Source organism: Salvelinus namaycush, chromosome 21, assembly GCF_016432855.1.
Source record: "Salvelinus namaycush isolate Seneca chromosome 21, SaNama_1.0, whole genome shotgun sequence".
Lineage (NCBI taxonomy): Eukaryota > Metazoa > Chordata > Actinopteri > Salmoniformes > Salmonidae > Salvelinus > Salvelinus namaycush.
Genome location: NC_052327.1, coordinates 39,707,494 through 39,731,884, shown reverse-complemented (window position 1 = coordinate 39,731,884; position 24,391 = coordinate 39,707,494). Strand labels below are relative to the sequence as shown.

General features: G+C 43.5%; 1 protein-coding gene across 2 annotated transcripts in view; it reads left to right on the top strand.

Moving 5' to 3' along the window:
* Positions 1-482: 482 nt before the first annotated feature.
* Positions 483-24,391, top strand: part of LOC120066368 (putative adenosylhomocysteinase 3) — a 69,994-nt gene continuing 46,085 nt past the window's right edge. For both annotated transcript variants that reach the window (XM_039017688.1, XM_039017687.1), the window contains exon 1: positions 483-590. The gene's annotated coding sequence lies outside the window, so the exon portion shown is untranslated. The remainder of the gene's footprint in view (positions 591-24,391) is intronic.

Sequence of the window (24,391 nt, the reverse complement as noted above, 5' to 3'; positions counted from 1 at the left end):
CACAGGCCATAAAAGCTGTGGTCAATCTGGAGAGGGGAGGGGTGCATATCTCTAAGCCAACCAGGGAGGGTAGGGCACTGGACAATACCATATTAGGAACTGTTTCAGTGTAGAATCGACAGACACAAGACGGAGCTAATCTACCCAGCAACCAGATGTGGACAAAGGACAGCACTAAGGGACTTGGACAAGTCCGAGGGCCAGCAAAGGCGGAGCAAAGTCTAAACCGCGCTCAGCCTCTACTGTGATACGCCAACAGACGCGTTGGAACTAAGTCATCACGGTATAAGAACAGCTGTTTACGTACTTCCTGCCAGTTCCCTGTTTTACCCTGCGCGGTGATACAGTGAACCCGTATATACGAAAATTGCATTTGCCATTCATTGTTTGCGTTAATTAAACATAATTAAAGAAAGTTAGCAGACCTTGCTTTTTATTTATCCTGATACCGGATTTGTTACACGCAGCGTTCACATGGTGACCCCGACGTCATCCGGTTTAAGGGCTTTGCTGGACATTGACGAGCCAGCTAATTTACCTGTACTGTCGTCGGACGGCGTTTCTCACAAAAAGACCGGTCTAATAAAAAGGTAAGCAGATACCTATTGTATAAAATACTAAAGTTCTGCATATTGGCATTATCCAAATTTATTTTGTGAGACGCTTGTTCGATGTAAGTTACCAAATTCCTTATATCCAATATACTAAAATACTGTGAATCAAGTTGTGGCAAATGCAATTTTATTTGATCAAAATCATTCAAAGATGCAATGTGTAAATGAAATGTACTGAATGTATGACGTAAGTTGGGGCTTACAAGTATAAGTGAGGGTAATATCATACAATAACGAAAGTAATGTACTAGGCAGAGCCAAGTGTGTATGACGTAGGTTGGGGCCTACATATGAGGTGAGAATACAAATAAACGGCAATATAACAGTAATAATAGAGGCCAGGGGCCAGTTATATTGGAAATAAGATACGTTTATAGAATAAATGTAGTACATTGAGGTAAGTCGGCGTACTTATACCAAGTTTGAATGACCTGCGGGTTTTAAAGTGTTTGGGGACACAAAGTTTGTATGGAATAATTTTACCGCGCGAATGAAAGTATATTAGATATTGCAGTCGGGGCTGGTATCTTAGGCGACCCACAGTGCATAGTTGAATGTGTTGAGATTAATTTTGTTTATTAAAAAAATATAAAATAATTTTATACGAGAAATAAGATTTTAGTTATTTTAATTAATTTACACACATACGCGAGTATACGCACAGAATATATAATGTCTCCAGAAACAGAAAAGGTTTTGAGGAAGTTGAAATCTGTTCTAGAGATGGATAATGGTAAGGAGAGGAGTGAAAGAGATAGAGAGTGGAAGGAGGAGGGGCTCCCAGTCGATGGGGAACCCGGTGGAATGTTTGGGTGAATCTAATGCCCAGGGTAGAGAGGGATGTACGAGTTTGAGAGTATGGATGTAGAAAGATTAGAATTAATGATAAAGTTGATACAGCAGACGGTAGAGGCTAGACACCGCTAGAGTGTGGTTGTCTGAAGCCAGAAAAAGAGAGGGAGAGTTACGAAGGGGTAAACTTGCAGATGCGAAGGAGAAGGCAAGACTAGAGGCGCAGATAGGGTTGGCTATGACGGAGAAGCTTTTTTGACTGTGGCGCGGGAGACTCGGGTTAGTATCTCAGCCTTGGTACCGAGATAAATTTCGTGAGGTACATGGGGTTTTAAAAAGTTGGAAGTGGAAAAAGTTGATTTTACTTTTACGATAGTTTTGGTGCAAAACTCATTTGGAGTAAGGGGTATGTTTTTGCCTAGAGGCAGGAATAAGAGTTAGTTTTGGTGTTGGATACTAAATTTCAGGGTAAGTTGCTAGAGGCAAGTGATTTGTTGTGGAATAACGTAAAACTGCGACAGTACTTGGGATACACAATAACGTTATGCAAATGGATTTGACCGTTGTTCAGGTACACTCTTTACTGTACTACTGGCAGTATAATTTTGATTAAGAGATGTTGATTGATGTTGTAAATTCTATTCAAGATCCAACATTAGTGATACAATGGTGATAAATTGGTTTTGGTTTATCGAAGCAATGATGTTGTGACTGAGGAAGGGACAGAGAAAATGGTTTGTGTCATTTAGAGGGAAAATGCGTGCATTATAGCTTTGAGCCACTTTTCAGAAGTTGTTAAAAGTTCCAAATATAATTTTAAAAGTAGCTGAATATCGTCAGGGTAGTCTAAAAAGATGCTAAAAACTAGCAACAAAAATGCTAGGTGGCCATCACGGATATTTGGCTATAAGATAGGAAGGTCAGAATAGTTTAATCGTAAAAGTTTATGATAGCTAATGTTAAAGGGACAGTTATAACTACTAGGTTTTGTTTGTAGTAAACGTTTGGGTTAGAGGGGATTTCTAAATTTCCCAGCGAAAAAATATCTTAAAGGGATACACACATAAAAGTGGGGGTATGATTTCCAAAGTGACTTTTCAGGGTGGTCTGATCAACCTCCTTGAAAAGCCACTTGAATGGAGAATATAAGGGCCTTGGCGTCTGAGTTTAACCTATATGAGATACACCACCAAAACACTTAATAGAAAAGACTGTGTGATCTGTACACATGCTAGACCTGTTCTGGCTACTCACCCATTTGCCCTAAGCAGTGGGGAGGTTGGATGTGCATATTGGAGGGTTTTTACCATAACAAGCTAAATTCGACCCTGTGTAAAGCTCTGAGTCTTGTGTCTTGTGTTCCCAGAAGTCCCTCCCCAGAAGGCACCGTGGGGAGTTAAGGCATAGTTAAGGCATATGGGGGAAATTACAGCTGTATCACTGGTACAGGTAGGGGTATAGACTATGGGAGGCTCCCTACTGCTTACTGCATCACTAATGTCACTACTAATGCCACCTGGCCTGTTGAAGGGCTGAACCAAATTAGAGGTGTTGCTGATGTATGGTGGATGTGTGGTGGATGTGTGGACCTGTCAGGCGGTTGACCTCCATTTTGAAAGAAGACTGGCAGGGCACATGTGCTTTGGCCAGTCTGATAACACCATTGACTATTATTGAGGTTACAGCTAACCAACTCCTGGGAGCTACACATGACACAGAGGCGCGGGACCAACCCAGGAGACGGCAGAAACGTGACGCTCCTTGGTCCGAGGGTACAGATAACATCCACACCAACCTGTTGGGGGTCCCAATAGGGGTCCCCCATGAATTCCAGGCATTAAACAGAAATGATGGTCTGTGGTCTGTGGCATTTGTTGCCCATTATTGTTGATGCTAAGCAAACTGCCTGGATCAATTATATTTACTATAATCAACAATGAGTTAACTACACCGCACTTAAGGGGATGGCTGAACAATTGGATGCCACCTCTCAAACCGCTAGACAAAATAGGCTAGCACTAGACATGATTCTGGCCAACCAGAGAGGTGTTTTGTAAGATGTTTGGAAAACAGTGTTGTACGTTTATTCCTAATAATACCAGTCCGGATGGGAGCATTTCAAGAGCTCTGAGCGGGTTGAAAAAGTTATCTGTGGAGATTTACATTTACATTTTAGTCATTTAGCAGACGCTCTTATCCAGAGCGACTTACAGTAGAGTGCATACATTTTATTACATTTTACATACTGAGACAAGGATATCCCTACCGGCCAAACCCTCCCTAACCCGGACGACGCTATGCCAATTGTGCGTCGCCCCACAGACCTCCCGGTTGCGGCCGGCTGCGACAGAGCCGGGGCGCGAACCCAGCCCAGCCTGGGCGCGAACCCAGAGACTCTGGTGGCGCAGCTAGCACTGTGATGCAGTGCCCTAGACCACTGCGCCACCCTGGAGATGAAGGGTTTTGCAGGTGTGGAGGAGGATGGACTGTTCCCCTGGCTGGGTGGTTGGTTTGGTAAGTACACTGCATTGATGGTTACTGGATTTCTGACCCTAGTAGTTGTATTCCTTATGTTAATGTATTGTGCTGCTTGAATCATACCTTGTTTGAAGAAATCTATTACAGATGGAGCAAAGGCTTCTGGTATGATGCCTTTGTTTGATGCTCCGGCTGGAGATGCTGATGCTGAATCAAACTACAGGAGAAAGATGGGTCAGACTGAGGGTGACCCTTGGTTTGTTGTGGGTGAGGTTGTCGTATAAAATAAAATAAATAATAATAAAAATAAACAATATACTTTTTATCCAGGTCATTACATTTGTCCTCCCTGTTGTGAAGGTTTGAAGTTCCCTGGTGGCAAGGAGCCCACCTGGTACAAGATGTATAGAGGGAGGGACCAGAGGGTTTAATTTTTTAACATATATATTCTGTATGTAATCATGTTGTTGTGATGACACCCTTGGGGGTGTCAAAAGGGGGAATCTAAAACCCCACCGATGTTTTGATCTGATTTTGCATAAAAATGATACATTTCATGAAAAGAACTATCCTCCTAGGTTGAAGGTTTCAAGTTCCTGTGGAACATAATTATGTGGATACATAATTTGGTTACACCCCATGAGGGTGTAAAAAGGGGGAAATTGTTAGGATTTATGTTTATGCAGCCTGCTAGCATATTGTTTTGTTACACACACACACACAAACAATACAGATGTGTGTAAGGACTGACCAACACAGGCCATAAAAGCTGTGGTCAATCTGGAGAGGGGAGGGGTGCATCTCTCTAAGCCAACCAGGGAGGTTAGGGTACTGGACAATACCATATTAGGAACTGTTTCAGTGTAGAATCGACAGACACAAGACGGAGCTAATCTACCCAGCAACCAGATGTGGACAAAGGACAGCACTAAGGGACTTGGACAAGTCCGAGGGCCAGCAAAGGCGGAGCAAAGTCTAAACCGCGCTCAGCCTTTACTGTGATAGGCCAACAGACGCGTTGGAACTACGTCATCACGGTATAAGAACAGCTGTTTACGTACTTCCTGCCAGTTCCCTGTTTTACCCTGCGCGGTGATACAGTGAACCCGTATATACGAAAATTGCATTTGCCATTCATTGTTTGCGTTAATTTAACATAATTAAAGAAAATTAGCAGACCTTGCTTTCTATTTATCCTGATACCGGATTTGTTACACGCAGCGTTCACACATAGCATTTAACATAAATATATATATTTCACTGTGACCGTCTGCTGCGACTATCACGCAGTGAGGCAGGCTGTTGCTGAGTGAGTGAGTGGTGGGAAGGGCCTAAAGTGTGTGTGGGTGCGCTGAGAGAGCACTGCAGCATGCAGTTTATGCCGACCAGGTAGCAAGTCGGAAGTTTCCTAGTTCTGACAAGCATTTGAACGCTGCAAGAGACCACTATTTGGTCACGTGAGTGAGGAGACAGCGTAGCAAGCGTGCAGGTCTTGGCAACTTTTTAACATTTATAGGCGGGTGATTCTGCAACTTTGGGCTCTTTGGCCCTGCAAGCTTTCAGAAATTAAAATGTATTGAAACACCATTTTACCAGTATTATAATTGTCTTTGATTTGTCTAGAAATAATTTTTGATAATGGCTGCGATCGTACTATTCAGGAATGTATATATTTTTCTCAGACAGCCATAGACAAATTTAATTTACATCACATCATTAAACCTCAGTGTTAGTTGAAAATGAAATATCATACAATTAATTTATAACACATTTCTTATACTTTTGTACATTAACTTGCATTGAGTATTATTTTAAGTGCTTTTTAAGGTTTTACTAAAATTAAATAATTCAACACAACGCCTGAATGTATAAACTTGCCTTTGTGACAGTTGAAAACATTTATTTATCATAAAAAATAAGATATTTCCACCCAACCTTTTTGAGCGATTATGATAACAACAATATGATTTCCCTATCGAAAACAAATCAATCAATGTAAATTATACATAATATACTAATTTACCAAAAAAATATGGGTGTGGTGGAAATGACAAGGTGTGGTGGAAATGACAAGGTGTGGTGGAAATGACAAGGTGTGGTGGAAATTACATTCATGTATAAAAAAAACGTATGAAAACAATATTTTATTGCAAACATTTTGAACAACCATTGTTAAACATTTCATTAATTAAAGACAAAGTAAAATTCCAAAGTAGCCGATGGGCAGAGCTCACGGTAAGGGTCATCCGCATAGAAGAGCTCATTGAGCGAAGTGAAACTGCGTCATTTGTGGTATACCCAACTCAGGTGTGGAGGGTCACCTGCTTGTGAGAATCACCAAAGTGCAACTTTATTATAATTCGTTTTATTCAGTCAGATAAACACTCCAAACAGCCTATCCGACTACTCGGAGGCGTCTGCATGGTCCTAAAGCACACCGTAGCCTGATTTTGTATCACATTCCAATGATAAAACTGGAGGGGAACAAAAATGCAATTTTAGAATGTGGGGGGGACATCCCCAGTGAAAGTTGCACCCGAGTTCTCTGCAAAGTCAATATGTACGATGATCTCCTCTTTCTGCAGATTCTCTTTTAATTCTTTCAGTTTGGAATATTGGTGTTGAATGTTGTACACGTGTTTCCCCAACTTCTCTTTCAATCCTGTGGAGAAGTCCTCCAGTAGAATATGCAGTGTGCCACACACCTTTTCTTTAACTGTCAAATGTACAGGGAACTTCTCCATGTTTGCCTCTGTTTTTACTTCTCTCTCTCTTTAGCTTTGTTTTTCCACTCAAACCACCATGTCTGCTCACCAGCATCAAACAATAAACAATAAAATCCTTCTGAAGTTCTTCGGAGTTCCCTTCATTTTCTGTTTTGTATTTGTCTTTGGGGAATATTGTCTCTCCATTTTTTTCATCAGTAGATCATACCTTTTTTTGTATTTCTCAGTTTTCCGTTAAGCTTTATCAAGTTTGACATTTGCCATGCAAAGATCTCTATGTTTTTGAGCGACCTCTTCCAACCTTTTTCCTTCCAACAAGTATTCGACTTCTCATTCCTGTTGCAGATGATGAGGAAGGGGTAACAGGGTGTGCATCAGGGGCAGGTAAGCTAGGGGCAGGTATGATGGCCTCATGTTCTGGCTGCAAGTCCTCTGGTTACTAAGGTGTTGTGTTGCCTGATAGGTAGGTCTCCATTGCAACTGTTCTCTTTAAAGTCTGTCTTCTATTCCGTTGGTTACATTTTCATTGCCATCTCTTGCTTCTTTGTTCTCGCTTTGTAAGCTCAGAGATAGATTTCACTTCTCCCTTCTCCCAGTATCTCTCCCTGAACTTTTTGCAGATGTTCCTGGTATCGTATAGGATCACGTTTTATTTTGTTTCTGTCTGTGACCTCTGTGCTGTTTCATGTGGCATCTTCTAAAAACAAAGAAAAATACTACTTAAGTTTTCCAATTGTGCACACCTTGGAGCATTTTCTAGATTAAATTAATTTAAAACATGATTAAATAAACCTAAACTAAAAAAAAGTAAAAAGTAATAACATAATGGATTTTTGTCATTTCCACCATGTTCTGTTATTTCCACCACAGTGACCGTGATGGAAATGACACTTCTATTGTTCATGGAGAAAAATGACAGACTGCTTAGCATGCTTTGGCTAGTATTACAGCTAGCATATAGTTTACACTAAGTACATAAAATATATTTTAAAAATCAAAGTTCTACCACAAATTTAATAAATTATAGCCTGTTTGGAAATGACTGATAAAAAATATATTCTCTACACAAGCAATATTTACCTAGATTTTTCTTCAATTTCTGGACATCACTTAACATTAACAACTGTCTGCTTCAGCCATGTGCTTCAGTGTCACAATACGTTTCCATGGTAACTAAATTAACATTCTCTTGACAAAACTTTAATAATGAGGAATTTGTCCTCAGTGGTGGAAATGACACCAATACCAAAGGACAGGTATGTGTTGTGTAAATAACAATATAAAGGGCATACTCACAATAAATATTGATATGGATTTTATTTAATTGACTCTTTCTCTAGAAGATAACATTACATAATGTGTAATTATTAATGTTTTCTCATAGAAAAACATAGTAGAAGCTCAAAAGTATGGGTCAGGGACAAGGGCAAAACAGTGAAATTGAGGTATAAAATCCATCTGAAAAGTATCAAAAATACTTGATAGAAAGGTGTTATAAAATCTTGGGTGATTGTAGTGTGAACATAACATATAAAGAATAAAAACATAGATTTTTTAAGAAAATCCCCAAAATTGACCCTGAGGACATAGAAGTTCACACAGTTGCAGAATCACCCAGCTACGCTATTATCAAATCAAATCAAATTGTATTTCTCACATGCGCCAAATACTACAGGTGTAGACCTTACAGTGAAATGCTTACTTACGAGCCCCTAACCAACAATGCAGTTTCAATAAAATATGGATAAAAATAAGAGATAAAAGTAAAAAGTAATTAAAGAGCAGCAGTAAAATAACAATAGCAAGACAATATACAGGGGGGTACCGATACAGAATCAGTGTTAGCTGAGGTAGTATGTACATGTAGGTAGAGTTATAAAATTGACTATGCATAGATCACAACAGAGAGTAGCATTGGTGTAAAGAGGGGGTGAGGGGGGAAGGGGGGCATTGCAAATAGTCTGGGTAGCTATTTGACTAGATGTTCAGGAGTCTTATGGCTTGGGGTAGAAGCTGTTCAGAAGCCTCTTGCACCTAGACCTGATGCTCTGGTACCGCTTGCTGTGCGGTAGCAGAGACAACAGTCTATGACTAGGGTGGCTGGAGTCTTTGACAATTTTTAGGGCCTTCCTCTGACACTGCCTGGTATAGAGGTCCTGGATAGCAGGAAGCTTGGCCCCAGAGATGTACTGGGCCGTACGAACTACCTTCTGTAGTGCCTTGCGGTCGGAAGCCGAGCAGTTGCCATACCAGGCAGTGATGCAACCAGTAAGGATGCTCTCGATGGTGCAGCTGTAGAACCTTTTGAGGAGCTGAGGACCCATGCCAAATATTTTCAGTCTCCTGAGGGGGAATAGGTGTTGTGCCCTCTTCACGACTGTCTTGGTGTGATTGGACAATGTTAGTTTGTTGGTGATGTGGACACCAAGGAATTTGAAGCTCTCAACCTGCTCCACTGCAGCCCCGTCGATGAGAATGGACGTGCTCGGTCCTCCTTTTCCTCTAGTCCACAATCATCTCCTTTGTCTTGATCACGTTGAGGGAGAGGTTGTTGTCCTGGCACCACATGGCTAGGTCTCTGACATCCTCCCTATAGGCTGTCTCATCGTTGTCGTTGATCAGGCCTACCACTGTTGTGTCATCGGCAAATTTAATGATGGTGTTGGAGTCGTGCCTGGCCATGCAGTCATGAGTGAACAGGGAGTACAGGAGGGTACTGAGCACACACACCTGAGGGGCCCCTGTGTTGAGGATTAGCGTGGTGGATATGTTGTTACCTACCTTTACAACCTGGGAGCGGCCCGTCAGGAAGTCCAGGATCCAGTTGCAGTGTGGAGTGTGCAGTTTGGAGTGCAATAGAGACTGCTAGTGTGGCGAGACCCACTAGCCGTCACAGCCATGGCATTTTCTTTGCCCGTTTTTCCCAGCGAGCCCACCACTACTCCGTCAGAGGGCTGAAGGGAGACGAAGACACAGGGTTCCTTGCTAAGGTGATTGTGGGTAAAACCTGCTTAGGCAGGATGGACTACGTCCGTCTCCCTCGAATCTGACACCGAACCAGGTCAGGATGGGATCACTATGATTCCTGTATGATTTTTGTTGTGTTTGAGAACAGCCAGTGCTATCCTTCTACTAAATCATCAAGTAGTAAGTCCAGGCAAACAATGGCAGTGCTGTGTGAAGGGCCTAGAAAACAACCAGGACTGGTTTATGAGGGCACATACAATATATATACAAAAGTATGTGGGCACCCCATCAAATGAGTTGATTCGTCTATTTCAGCAACACCCATTACAACACCCTGACAAGTGTATACAATGGATCACACAGCCATGCAATCTCCATAGACAAACATTGGCAGTATAATGGCCTTATTGAAGATCTCAGTGACTTTTAACGTAGCACCGTCATAGGATTCCACCTTTCCAACAAGACAGTTCGTAAAATTTCTGCCCTGCTAGAGCACTGTTATTGCTGTTATTGTAAAGTGGAAACGTCTAGGAGCATCAATGGCTCAGCCGCGAAGTGGTAGGCCACACAAGTTTACAGAACGGGCCGCCGAGTGCTGAAGCGTGTAGCGCAGGGCTGCCCAACCCTGTTCTTGGAGATCTACTGTCCTGTAGGTTTTCAGTCCAAGGATGGTAGATCTCCAGGAAGAGGGTTGGGCAGCCCTGGTGTAGCGGGTAAAAATCGTCTGTCCTTGGTTGCAACAATCATTACTGAGTTCCAAACTGCCTCTGGAAGCAACATCAGCACAAGAACTGTTTGTTGGGAGCTTCATGAAATGGGTTTCCTTGGCCGAGCAGCCGCACACAAGCCTAAGATCACCATGCGCAATGCCAAGCGTCGGATGGAGTGGTGTAAAGCTTGCCTCCATTTGACTCTGGAGCAGTGGAAACGCGTTCTCTGGAGTAATGAATCACGCTTCACCATCTGGCAGTCCGATGGACAAATCTAGGTTTGGTGGATGCCAGGAGAACACTACCTGCCCGAATGCATAGTGCCAATTGTAAAGTTTGGTGGATGAGGAATAATGGTCTGGGGATCTTTTTCATGGTTCAGGTCAGGCCCCTTAGTTCCAGTGAAGGGAAATCTTAACGCTACAGCATACATTCTAGACAATTCTGTGCTTCCAACTTTGTGGCAACAGTTTGGGCAAGGCCCTTTCCTGTTTCAGCATGACAATGCTTCCATGCACAAAGCGAGGTCCATACAGAAATGGTTTGTCAAGATCGGTGTGGAAGAACTTGACTGGCCTGCACAGAGCCGGGACCTCAACCCCATCGAACACCTTTGGGATGAATTGGAACACCGACTGCGAGCCAGTCCTTATCGCTCAACATCAGTGCCCGGCCTCACTAATGCTCTTGTGGCTGAATGGAAGCAAATACCTGCAGCAATGTTCAAACATTTAGTGGAAAGCCTTCCCAGAAGAGTAGAGGCTGTCATAGCAGCAAAGGGGGGGCCAACTCCATATTAATGCCCATGATTTTGAAATGAAATGTTCAAAGAACAGGTGTCCACATACTTTTGGTCATGTAGTGTATGAGATGGAGCATCTAGTTTAATTCACTTGTTATTTTCTGCCACACTAGAATATGTAAGGGATAATCAACCAGGGACTATTTGTTCTGTGGGAAATAATGAACGACGTGAAAGATGTGTTCCATAACTCCCTAGCAGAGTGGAGCTAACCTTCCACTGCATTGCATTTTTTTCCAGAGAATGCATAGAGCCCCAAATTGATTATCCCTTTTATTCTGGGGCTGTAACTTAGCACATTTACCAGTATAAATGTGTTAATTTGCCGGTAGAAATATGTTCCAGATTCACTGAAGCAGCTAGTAAGTTTACTAGATAGCGACAGTAGTTGCCTTGGTAAACAAACAAACAGACTTTCTAGTTTAGCTAACCAAACCATTTGTACTAGCTTGCTATTATGAAAATCGAATTCAGCAATGCCAGTAATGTTTTCAATTCAACTTTTGCTTTCAAAAGCAGCTAAACATAGAACATGTAAGAATGAACTACAGCCATTGAATTCTACTGTGCAAATATAACGTTTGATTATAGGGAAATAATGCACGTTTTAAAATGCCATTCAAGTCAATCAGAAACGAGTATTCAACAACGCCATGGTATAAACTTAATTAATTATACTGTAATTGTAATCATGTATAAAGCTCTGACACATTTAGCTCCAAGTTCAAAAGTTCAATCTTTTAACTTCTTCTACATTTTCCTGGCCTAAAACAAAATATATTCTGAAAATAATTAATCAATGCCTTGAGTAAGAGACATTTTCTGTTAGCTAAGTTCTGTTTCTTGGTAAAAGGTGCAAAAGGCCCTCTGTGTGGGGAAGAAAGAGATAAAGAAGCCAAACTGAGTTTAACACCAGTTGAGATGCTAACTGCTCAGTTCCTTGCACCATTTCTGTTAAGTTGTGTCTGTGTTCAATGAGAAGTAATAATCTTCTGAGTCTTTGTTTTATTTAGTGTGCTTTTTCTACAAAAATACTGGCTCTTCTGCATAACATTCTAGTTATGTCGGGTATAACGATCTATTCCTGTTACAGTCCATGGCCAGTAGAAAGATAAAAGTTCTAGATTAAAATATGAATTTAAGTTGTCATAGAAAGATGGATAGAAAAATTGAGTTGTGAATTCAGTGTAGTCAACTGTTACCATTTTGGAGAGTGCATAATTTATTGCTCTCATCTGCCTCCTCATTTGCCTCCAGCAATAAGGGACAGGAAAACAAACCATCAACATAAATCAGTCCAACTTTATAAAAATAATAGATCAAAATAGAATTGAATACATCTCAATCCTATTTGAGAGAGATGTGGTACACTGCGTAGGAAACCAAGGTCATGTTATGTAAAATCAGTAGGATAGAAGAATAACGCAAGGTGACAGGAAGCCTATGGAATAGGCGGAGTGAGAAAGGGCTGGTCACATTAACCACTTAGATTTACAAAACCTCAAAGAAAGCAGGGATAGGCTACAATAAAATGACACTGTTAGGAAAATGCCTGTCCCCTTGTGTAAGTGAAGAGTGTAAGACTTCTCTCCTGTAATAGTCCATTTATTTTCTCTATGGCAAGTGCCACAGTTTGAGTGTCCTCTTTATACAAACTCAAACAATGTCAATGTGTAGGCCTATGCATACAGTGCACTCGGAAAGTATTCAGACCCCTTCCCTTTTTCCACATTTTGTGGAAGATGCCCGCATCAGTCTATACACAATACCCCATAATGTCACGCCCTGGCCTTAGTATTCTTTGTTTTCTTTATTATTTTAGTTAGGTCAGGGTGTGACATGGGGAATGTTTGTGTTTTGTCGTTTTGGGTGGTTATATGGTAAAGGGGGTGTTGGGTGTAGTGTATGAGTTTGTGTTGAGTGAATGTTTCTAGGTATGTCTATGGTTGAGTTAATGTTTCTAGGTAGGTCTATGGTTGAGTGAATGTTTCTAGGTATGTCTATGGTTGCCTGAGTGGTTCTCAATCAGAGACAGATGTCTTTCATTTGTCTCTGATTGGGAGCCATATTTAGGGCAGCCATGGGCATCATGTGTTTGTGGGTAATTGTCTATGTCAGTGTGTAGTGGTCAGTGTCAGCACCATTTTGTTTATATAGCTTCACGGTCGTCAGTTTGTTGTTTTGTTTCGTTCGTTGCTCTTCTCTAATAAAAAGAGAATGTATTTCTCACACGCTGCGTTTTGGTCCTCTCTTCAAAGTCAAGACGATCGTGACACATAATGACAAAACAAAACAGGTTTTTAGACACTTTTGATAATATATTCTATATAAGGTCCCACAGTTGACAGTACACGTCAGAGCAAAAACCAAGCCATGAGGTTGAAGGAATTGTCTGTAGAACTCTGAGACAGGATTGTGTCAAGGCACAGATCTGGGGAAGGATACCAAAACATTTCTGCAGCATTGACGTGACGGTCCCCAAGAACACAGTGGCCTCATCATTCTTAAATGGAAGAAGTTTGGAACCACCAAGACTCTTCCTAGAGCTGGCCGCCTGGCCAAACTGGGCAACCGGGGACCCGATGGTCACTCTGACAGAGCTCCAGAGTTCCTCTGCAGAGATGGGAGAAACTTCCAGAAGGACAACCATCTCTGCAGCACTTCACCAATCAGGCCTTTATGGTAGAGTGGCCAGACCAAAGTCACTCCTCAGTAAAAGGCGCATGACAGCCTGCTTGGAGTTTGCCAAAAGGCACCTAAAGGACTCTCAGGCCATGAGAAACAAGATTCTCTGGTCTGATGAAACCAAGATTGAACTCTTTGGCCTGAATGCCAAGAGTCTGGAGGAAACTTCCCTACGGTGAAGCATGGTGGTGGCAGCATCATGCTGCGGGGATGTTTTTCAGCAGCAGGGACTGGGAGACTAGTCTGGATCGAGGGAAAGATGAACGGAGCAAAGTACAGAGAGATCCTTGATGAAAACCTGCTCCAGAGCACTCATGCACTCAGAATGGGGTGAAGGTTCACCTTCCAACAGGACAACAACCCTAAGCAGACAGCCAAGACAATGCAGGAGTGGCTTCGTGACAAGTCTCTGAATGTCCTTGAGTAGCCCAGACAGAGCCCGGACTTAAACCCGATCGAATATCTCTGGAGAGACCTGAAAATAGCAGAGCAGCAACGCTCCCCATCCAACCCGACAGAGCCTGAGAGAATCTGCAGAGAAGAATGGGAGAAACTCCCCAAATACAGGTGTGCCAAGCTTGTAGCGATTACAGACTCGAGGCTGTAGGTGCTTCAACAAAGTACTGAGTAAAGGGTCTGAATACTTATGTAAATGTCATATTTCATTTTTTTTTATTTTTTTTTAACTTTCTAAAAACCTGTTTTTGTTTTGTCATTATGGAGTATTGTGTGTAGATTGATTAGAGAAAAAAACAATTGAATCAATTTTAGAATAAGGCTGTAACATAACAAAATGTGGAAAAAGTCAAGGGGTCTTAATACTTTCCAAATGTACTGTATATATAAAATATATACATATCTGACTGCACACCACTGTCGTATGTACTGCCACTGTGTCATATGTCCTATTTACAGGCCCCTATGCTCCCAACCACTCCCACAAGCATCTCCAGATTCAGCCCTAACATGTCCCAACTGTGGCAGGACATGTGCCTCCTGGATCGGGCTTCACAACCACCTATAACCGCACCGCCGCCAAGAGTGGTAGCCATATCTATCCTATAAATCATCCCTGGAAGCGACGTTATCTTTGGAAACGATGTATGTGTGTATGTTATTATGTGTATAATATCATTCATTATTTATATAGCTAGGCTTTATTCATATGTGTGCTGCTCCTCATGCTTGCTGTCTTGACCCTTGCCCTCATGTGACCTCCCTTCCCTCAAAACCCTCTTCTTTAACCCATATCCTCTACCCTCCAACATCTGTTGCTTCAACCCCTTCCCTGGCCCCTGCACCCCTACAGTCACACTGTGAGTGTCGGCCCCCAGTGTGTTCTCAGCCACACAGGTGTACAGACCCGCCTCCCGGGATGTCACCATGACGATCTCCAATGTTCCCTCTGGCAGGAGCCGGTAGGCAAGGGAGGAGAGGAGGGGAGGAGAGGAAGGGGTGAGGCTGGAAAAGAGGACAGAGGCATTGCCAGATGCTGGGCTGGGTAAGTGGGAATGGTAAGAGGAGTAGTTGGATGTCTGGCTGGATGCAGGCTTGGAGTTGAGGCTGGATGCAGGCTTGGAGAAGGGTCTGGATGCAGGCTTGGAGAAGGGTCTGGATGCAGGCTTGGAGAAGGGTCTGGATGCAGGCTTGGGGCTGTGGGTGTTGTTGGATGATCCCAGTCTCTGTCCAGAAGGAGTGACCCAGTAGATTGTGGGCTGAAGCTCTGCCAGGGCGCGACAGTGCAGGGCCAGCCTCTCCCCCTCTCTCAGCCCCACGTAGGGGGGGAGGATGCCAGGGGGGATGAGGGGGAGGCAGGAGGCTGACATCTCTGTGATTGACACCTCCCTCACCCTGCGAGCCCTCAGCTCTGGAGGCTCAGAACACAATGTGGCCTGGGGCTGGATAAATCTCACAGCCTGTGGCATCTGTGTATCTGTGTGTGCGTCAGCATCTGTGTGAGGGTGCTCCTCAGCCACCCAGCGAAACAGGCAGTCACATCGGAGGGGGTTGGAGTGCAGGCTGACCTCCCTCAGTCTGGGCAGAGACAGGACAGTGTGTTGGTGCAGGGCAGTCAGAGCGTTGGAGTTCAGCATCAGGCTCTCGAGCCTGCCCAGCTGAAAGAAGGCCTGGGGGTGGATGTAGGACAGCCGGGGGTTGTTGGTGATCTCCAGCTTGGTGAGCTCAGGCAGGTTCTCCATGGCTGCCCTCTCGATGGCCACCAGCTCCTCCATGTTGTTCAGACCCAGCTCTGTCAGGTGGACCAGGTCCCTGAAGTCCCCTGTCTGAACCAGACTCAGACGGTTCTTATTCAGGTCCAGGAACTTCAGGCCTGGGAGCCTCCTCAGAGCCTGTGTGGGGACAGTGGTGAGGAGGTTGTCGTAGAAGGACAGGCTCTCCAGACTGTCCAGCCCCTCCAGGGCCCTCTCAGGCAACCCTTTCAGCCCCATGCCCCCCAGCACCAGGCTGCGTAGAGACCCCAGCGCCTGGAAGCCCCGTTCAGGGAGGTTCTCCACTGGGTTTCCCCCCAGCATCAGCACCTGGAGGCAGGGCAGGGTGGTGAACCAGAGGGGGTCAATTGAGGTCAGGTGGTTGTTGTTGAGGTGCAGGCGTAGCAGGGAGCCCAAGCCAGAGAAGGCTCTAGGAGCCAGGGAGGCCAGCTGGTTGTGGCTGAGGAAGAGCTCTTGTAGGACAGGCAGGGAAGAGAAGGCGGCAGGGGGCAGGGACCGGAGCTGGTTCTCCTCCATGTGCAAGGAGAGTAGGGAGTGCAGGGAGGGAGTCTGGGGCTGGGTTGAGGTTAGTGTCCTAACACTGCTGAAGCGGTTCTGAGACAGATCCAGCTCTGTGAGGTTGGGGAGTGTCTGTAACAGTGGTGTCTCCAAGGCAGACAGCAGGTTACTCTGCAGACAGAGGGTATGTGTGTCTAAGGGGAGAGGGGAGGGGAGCTGGGTCAGGAACAGGTTGTTACAGTCCACAGTTGGAACCTCGTGGGACAATGACTGGGGGGGAAACCAGGGCTTGATCTGACACACACACCCTGCCGGGCAGGAGACGCTCCATGGCAGGGAATGGACCACTGGTGCACTGGACACACACACCCACACACACAGGATTAGCTGCCTCTGCAGTAGGACCATTGACACCCTCAGCATCCTCACAGCAGAGAAGAGTTGATTCAGAGGAGTCGATTCAGTGGTGGCAATTCGATTGAGGTGACTCAGTGTTGTTGCCAAGTTACAGCGCTGTAGGTATCTGCTGTTGCCAGGTTACAGTGCCATAGGAATCTAAAGTGTTGTGGATTGTCTAGGTGATGGTCTCCGTGGTCAGACGGTCGCTGTCACATTGTGGCGACAGGTGTACTGGGCATGGCTCTGTACACACTAAGGAGATGACCTGGCAGAGAGAGAGAGGGAGTGAGCGAGAGCGGTGGAGAGAGACGGGGAAGATAATGTGTTAAGGACAGGTTTGTAACACATTTAGAAAGCCAGAGGACAGGTTGAGAGAGTACCTCCTGTTCTTTCAACTCTCAACCATTCCATTTGATTTGATTTCCAGTCTCTTTTCATATGCAATGGATTACATTTGATTTGATTTTTGTCCCTCTTTTCTTATTTACTTGAATTATATTTTGAATGAATGAAAATATTTGTGCGTGCGAAGTGTGTACTGATGACGACCAGTCACCACCTGGTGGCAGTGTTCACCAGTTAAGATAACAGAGGAAGTCTGAAATAAAACACATACACACACTCACACTCACACAATGGAAAGAAAAGGGTAGAGAGACTACTAGACCATGTGTCAAGGAAATGAGAGGAAGAGGAATATATCAAAAGGAGATAGAGGAGATGAGGATACCTAGTCAGTTGTCCAACTGAATGTATTCAACTGAAATGTGTCTTCTGCATTTAACTCAACCCCTCTGAATCAGAGAGGTGCGGGGGGCTGCCTTAATTCACATCCACATCTTCGGTACCCAGGGAACAGTGGTTTAACTGCCTTGTTCAGGGGCAGAATGACACATTTTTACTTTGTCAGCTCGGGATTCAATTCAACAACCTTTTGATTACTGATCCAACACTAACCAATAGCCTACCTGCTGGTGGGGGAGGAGGAAAGGAGGTAGAGGAGGAAAGGTGGGAGAGGAGGAAAGGAGAAGACTAGAGGAGGTTGTCTGGCTGTAGCTGAGACTGCAGTAGGAGGGATGAAGGAGTAATCTGCAGTGGAACTAAGCTATCTGTACTGACAGACAGAGGGAGATGGAGGTATGGGAGAAAGTGAGAGCAAAGAAAATGGAATGACAGGGATAAAGGAGAGGGAAAGAGAGGGAGAGTTAGAGAGAGGGTGCTGGATGCTGATCAATAAAAATAGATATGCATCAGCCTGGTGCCTCGATCGCTTCAATACACAGAAACACAAACACGCGGGCACACACACACACACATACACACAAAAACACGACAGAGTCTGAGCAGTTAGCACAAATGAGATGACACCACTGTGGCACATCACAGATGACACTCTTCTCCTTCTACTGCTCTGATTCTCTCTGTGTGTGTGTGTGTGTGTGTGTGTGTGTGTGTGTGTGTGTGTGTGTGTGTGTGTGTGTGTGTGTGTGTGTGTGTGTGTGTGTGTGTGTGTGTGTGTGTGTGTGTTTACCTCAGTGCCAGTGTATCTGTGTCTAACCCAGACATATGTCCTAGCGAGCACAAACACACACATTTGCATCTCACAAAAAATTATCCTTACCATTGAATGAAAAAGAATCCTTACCATCGAATGAAAAAGAATCCTTACCATCGAATGAAAAATAATCCTTACCATTGAATGAAAAAGAATCCTTACCATCGAATGAAAAATAATCCTTACCATTGAATGAAAAAGAATCCTTACCATTGAATGAAAAAGAATCCTTACCATCGAATGAAAAATAATCCTTACCATTGAATGAAAAATAATCCTTACCATCGAATGAAAAAGAATCCTTACCATTGAATGAAAAAGAATCCTTACCATCGAATGAAAAAGAATCCTTACCATTGAATGAAAAAGAATCCTTACCATCGAATGAAAAAGAATCCTTACCATCGAATGAAAAAGAATCCTTACCATCGAATGAAAAAGAATCCTTACCATCGAATGAGTACGGTTGACTGCATGCATCTCTCGATCCGTCCTCTTTCCTTCTGTCCTTCTTTTCCTATCCCACGATCTTGTCAGTGTTGTTTTTCTCCAGGAATGTTCAGTCAGCTTGTCTTTTTCTCGCTGTGTCAATGTCTTGCTCCACAATAAAACATCCTTCCTCTCTCTCCCCTTAAAACATATGTGTTTCCCATTCTGTATTTCTCTCTTTTTAAAATATTCCTCCTTTTCTCTCTCTGAGGCTGTGGGGAGATCTCTACAGGATGAATCTGCACTCTCCCCAACCCCACTGTATCTCAGTCAGTATGTGCGTACCTCTCTCTCTCTCTTTAATACCTCTGAATTGCAAGCTCAGTGAGTTTCCATTTGGCTCACTGGTTTGCTTTTTAAAAGCTGTCTAGTGGAGCATAGTGCTGGCTACATAGAGAATGAACTATTAAAATCAAAAAAGCTTTCAGAGACTTCAGCATCTCTTCCGTGCAGAGGAAGAATACTGGTAGCTATTGTATAAACTTTAATGGGTGGGTGGGTGGGTGGGTGGGTGGGTGTTTGTTTGTTTGTTTGTTTGTTTGTTTGTTTGTAAAGTGGCGGATTCCATCTCCCATTTCTCTCCAACCGTTCCACATCTCCCTCTCTCCCTATATCTCCTCCCTCTCCCTTCTGCATGTGTGTAAAAGAAAACAACTGTGTGTTTGTGTCACTGTGTTTATGCCCTCAGCCATTCCTGTGCCACTGCTGACAATTGAGGAGAAAAGACAAAAGGATTGCACAAAAGTTTCCATTCTCTCCCAACAAACCCTAACAAGTCACCTACCTACATAGTTCAACAAGGCTTTGCTGCTCTGAGTTTGAGCAGCAAAGCCTTGTTGAATTATGTACGGTAGGTGTGTGAGTGTTTATTGTATGATAGAGCTGCAAATCTATAAATACAAATAAAGATATATAAATATATATTTATTATAATCCTCTAACCTAAATCCTAACCCATCTAACCCTAATCCAAGTCAGGATTGAATGTCATGTTTAGTGTTAAATGTTTAAGTTTACCTAGTCTTACCTAATCACATAACGCACAATATGGACAGCAGAGAGAGAGAAAGAGAGAGAGAAGATTGGATGGACGGAAGGATGGATGGAAGCACTCTGAGGAGAAGTGTAACCATTCCTGTTAGGCAAAGTGAGGGGGTTATGGGAGCTGAGCGACTAAGTTTCAGAAAAGCATGTCACAGAGACACATACTCATGCACGCGCCCTGCAGGCTGAAAGGCAGTGAGAATGAGGGATGAGAGGTAGCACAATGAAAAGGAATCCAGAGGAGAGGTCGTCATAGCAACATTGGGAGAGAAAACATTTGAGAGAGAAAACAAGCACTGCTTCCTGTTCTCTCGTATTTTTCTCCTGCGTCTTTCCTTTCTTCATGTCTCTCCTCTCTTCACATCTGCTGTCCTCCATCTTTTTTAATTCTCTTATCCTTCCCTCTAGTGGTTAGAGCGTTGGGCCAGTAACCGAAAGGTTGCTGGATCGATTCCCCAAACTGACAAGGTGTCACGACTTCCGCTGAAGTTGGTCCCTCCTTGATCGGGCAGTGTTCGGCGATCGACGTCACCGACCTTCTAGCCACCGCTGATCCATTTTTCATTTTCCATTGGTTTTGTCTTGTCTTCCACACCTGGTTCCAATTCCATCAATTACGTGTTGTGTATTTTTAACCCTCTGTTCCCCCTCATGTCCTTGTCGGTGATTGTTTATTGTAAGTGTATGTGTACGTCTGTACTGGTGTGCGTTGGGTTATGTTACCCATTGATTTTTATTATTATGTTTTCCGGTGGTTTTTTGTAAATAAACTGCGCCGTTGGAAACACAGTTATTTCTCTCCTGCGTCTGACTTCTCTGTCGCCAGTTTACACCCTTACACAAGGTAAAAATATGTTGTGCACCTGAGCAAGACAGTTCACTGTTCCCCGGGCGCCGAAGATGTGGATGTTGATTAAGGCAGCCCCCCTCACCTCTCTGATTCAGAGGGGTTGGGTTAAATGCAGAAGACACATTTCAGTTGAAGGCAGTCAGTTGTACAACTGACTAGACATCCCCCTTTTTCCCCCTTTCCCCTCTCTGTGTATGTGTGTGGTCTACTCACACAGAGTCATGGTTGTGAATCATATGCACTGTTATGATAACCCTCAGTTAGGGCTGAGGTGAAGCATGTTGCAGTGTCACATCCAGGGAATGATTAGAGTCATATGTCAGAGTTAAGCATTAAAGCAAACACATACACACACGTCTGACTTTCTAGGGTTTCATTTCAGTGTAATCAAACTGTACGTCAGCATCAGCCAAAAGACAATGCATGTCATATTAATGCAATGACATGATTGATACCATGATCTGATAATGTAGAATCATGATGGGTCTTTCTCCCTCTGCTCTTTATATCCCTGTTTCTCTCTATCTCTGTCTCTCTTTCTATCTATGTGTGTCTCTCAATCTTTCTATCCATGTGTGTCTGTCTCTCACTCTGTGTGTGTCTGCCTCTCTGTGTTTCTCTGTCTCTCTAGCTCTCTCTCTCTGTCTCTCTGTGTTTCTCTGTCTCTCTAGCTCTCTCTCTATGTATATCTCTGTCTCTCTCTCTCTCTCTCTTTTTCTGCCTCTGTCTCTGTCTCTCTGTGTGTCTCTCTCTCTCATTTGAATTCTGTACACAACAAGTGTTCGCTGGACCGGGGAAGGCTCAAGGACTTATGAAACGCTCCCCACAGCACAGCTAAATGGTGCGGTGTGTGTGTGTGTTGTAACTCTGCAGAGAGTGAGAACCTGCTGTCATGGCGACAGGCCCAGCAGTATCTTATAGCAACAGGTTGCTAGGCAGCCTGCATTGGTAGATGAGTTGGAAGCTTTGTGTGTGCATTTGCATGTGTGAGTTTTGTAACGGATTGTTGAGTTCAGAGGAGATAATCAAACGCATCAAGTTACATTGAGTTCTCTTTGGCCTTGTAGATAATGGCTGTTGGCGCTATTTGACACAGCATTAAATCCAGTAAGGTTTTAATGTCCATAACATTGCAATGGTAGAATTTTAAGATTTTTCTCTTTAACCTTTTAATCTGAAACCTTAAACTTTAAACCCTCAGACTGTTGACAGCAAGCACACTTAAGAAACGTTACATTCGGGTTACTTTTATTTGCTGGTTGTTTTCTAGAATTAGAATTACATTATTCCATTTACTATATATTTTTTTCAATGACCATGTTGCTATAGAAACAAAGTGACTTCATTAGCCAGCAGCTACAGGTAATTGAACAGGTGTTGCTGTAGCTACAGAGCAGGAGAGGTCAGGCTAGTGTGAGGGGTGTTACTGTGCAGCAACATGGAGATGAGGTACCCAGGCTTCAAGCCTCGCCTGCAGCATCGTCTGGTCCTGCAGGGCCCTCCGAGAGGCACCGCCCACAAAGCCCAGGTCACCAACTCATTGGCCACTCCCAGGGAAACATTCTACTTGCCCCTCCCACCTACCCAACCTTGACTGGAGTTCTTGCACTGGGTGCGAGTGGAGAACAGCGAAGAGCAGGAGAAGAGGTGGAGGGATAGGGCTGAGAGGGAGCAGCGTAAGCCCCAGAGAGAGGCCAGCCTGCCTCGCCTCTCTCTCTACCCCCTCCTTCCAGGATGGGCCCCCATACCGTGGCACGCTTCTTCTTCCAGTGGAGGGGGAGACCCAGGTAAGTTCAGCCCCATCCAGAAACAGCCCCTAGCCCCTATCCCATAGGCACTTCTTGTAGTATTCAGGGGTAGGGGTTGTTTTGGGATGGTTCCTTCAAGTTTATTTGCCAGTTGTTATAAATACATTGGAAATCTCAATGACGAACTTTCACATAAAAAGACTGCAGGACAAATATAGGTGTCAGGATGTGGACCCTGAGTGGGGGGAGAGAGAGAGGCTGCTCTGGCTCAGTCACCTGAGGGCTCCACCACTGGACAGCCAGGGCAACATACTGCCCCCTAGTGGCTTTAAACGGTAATCTTTGTAGAGATGTACAGTATATGCTGTTGTATATGTGTGGTTCAGACATGCTCAGTCTTAAAACAGTGAATAATTGTAGAATAGTGACAAATTCCTTTCTATATATGTGACTGACCGGATCGATTCGGTCTTATGTAGCAAAATTAGAAATTGTTTTTTTTATAATGGATAAAAGAAGAGACTCAGAGCTAGAAAATGGTATATCATACACTATGGTTGAGGAACAATAGGAAAGTAATTCTGCTTTGAAAGTTGATAAACTTGTATCCTCACTTTAGAGAAAATGACCTTTGAATGTTTTGGTACCTACTGGAGAGCTCTTCTTTGTCTACACCCATTCAGCAACGTTCACAACCTCTTAAGCTTTAGCCCCACCCATCTCTTTAAGGGTTTATCTGAGCGTTCTGCCCTAACAACAGCAGTCAAGCACCCAAGCTAACTGGCTAATGTTGGCTAGCTTGCTAGCTACTTCCAGACATAAATGAGAGAACAACTCACTGACCATTTTACTCGCCCTATTGAAATGGATACTTGCATAGTGGAGTCTTTTTTTTAGACACGTAGCTAGCTAGGTAAACAATTAACCATAATCCCAACTCATGATGTTACTACCCTGCATGAATCTGCAGGTAGCTAACCAACCAGGTTCAATGACAGCTAGCTAACATTAGGCTGAGAGCAAATGGCTCTGAGGTACAAATAATATTACTACACAGATCACACGCGTAACATTAGCTAGCAAGCCAGCCAGCTAACGTTAGCTAGCTAGCTAATAGTACACTTTAACTTGAAATGAAAACAACTTTCTGTCAAAATTAGAAATGTGTAATATCTGAAAATGTAGCTAGCTAGTCTATCTTACCCGTATAGATGGAATGGATGCTTCTCCCTGTCACGGATGCCACGGTTGCCCTTACTTAGTTTGAATATTGTATGTATGAATATGAATATCAAACAATAATTTTAAGGGATTAGAAATCTGTGGCTTAAAAACTAAGGTGTCATTGTACGCTGTTTATTCATGTTTTCTTTTAAAACCACAATTAGAGTCTCTCCACGGCCTCTTAGAGGATCTAGATACTTTTGCTATCCTCTCTGGATTAAAACCAAATTATGATAAATGTACCATATTACGTATTGGATCACTAAAAAATGCACATTTTACATTACCATGTAGTTTACCAATTAAATGGTCTGACAGAGATGTGGACATACTCGGTATACAAATCCCAAAAGAAAGAAATGATCTCACTCCAATACATTTTTATAGAAAGTTAGCAAAAATAGATAAGATCTTGCTACCATGGAAAGGAAAATACCTATTTGTGGAAAAATCACCCTGATTAACTCTTTAAGTTTATCACAGTTTACCTATTTGCTTATGGTTTTGCCTACACCTAATGACCTGCTTTTTAAATTATATGAACAAAAAATATAAAATTGTATTTGGAACGGCAAGCCA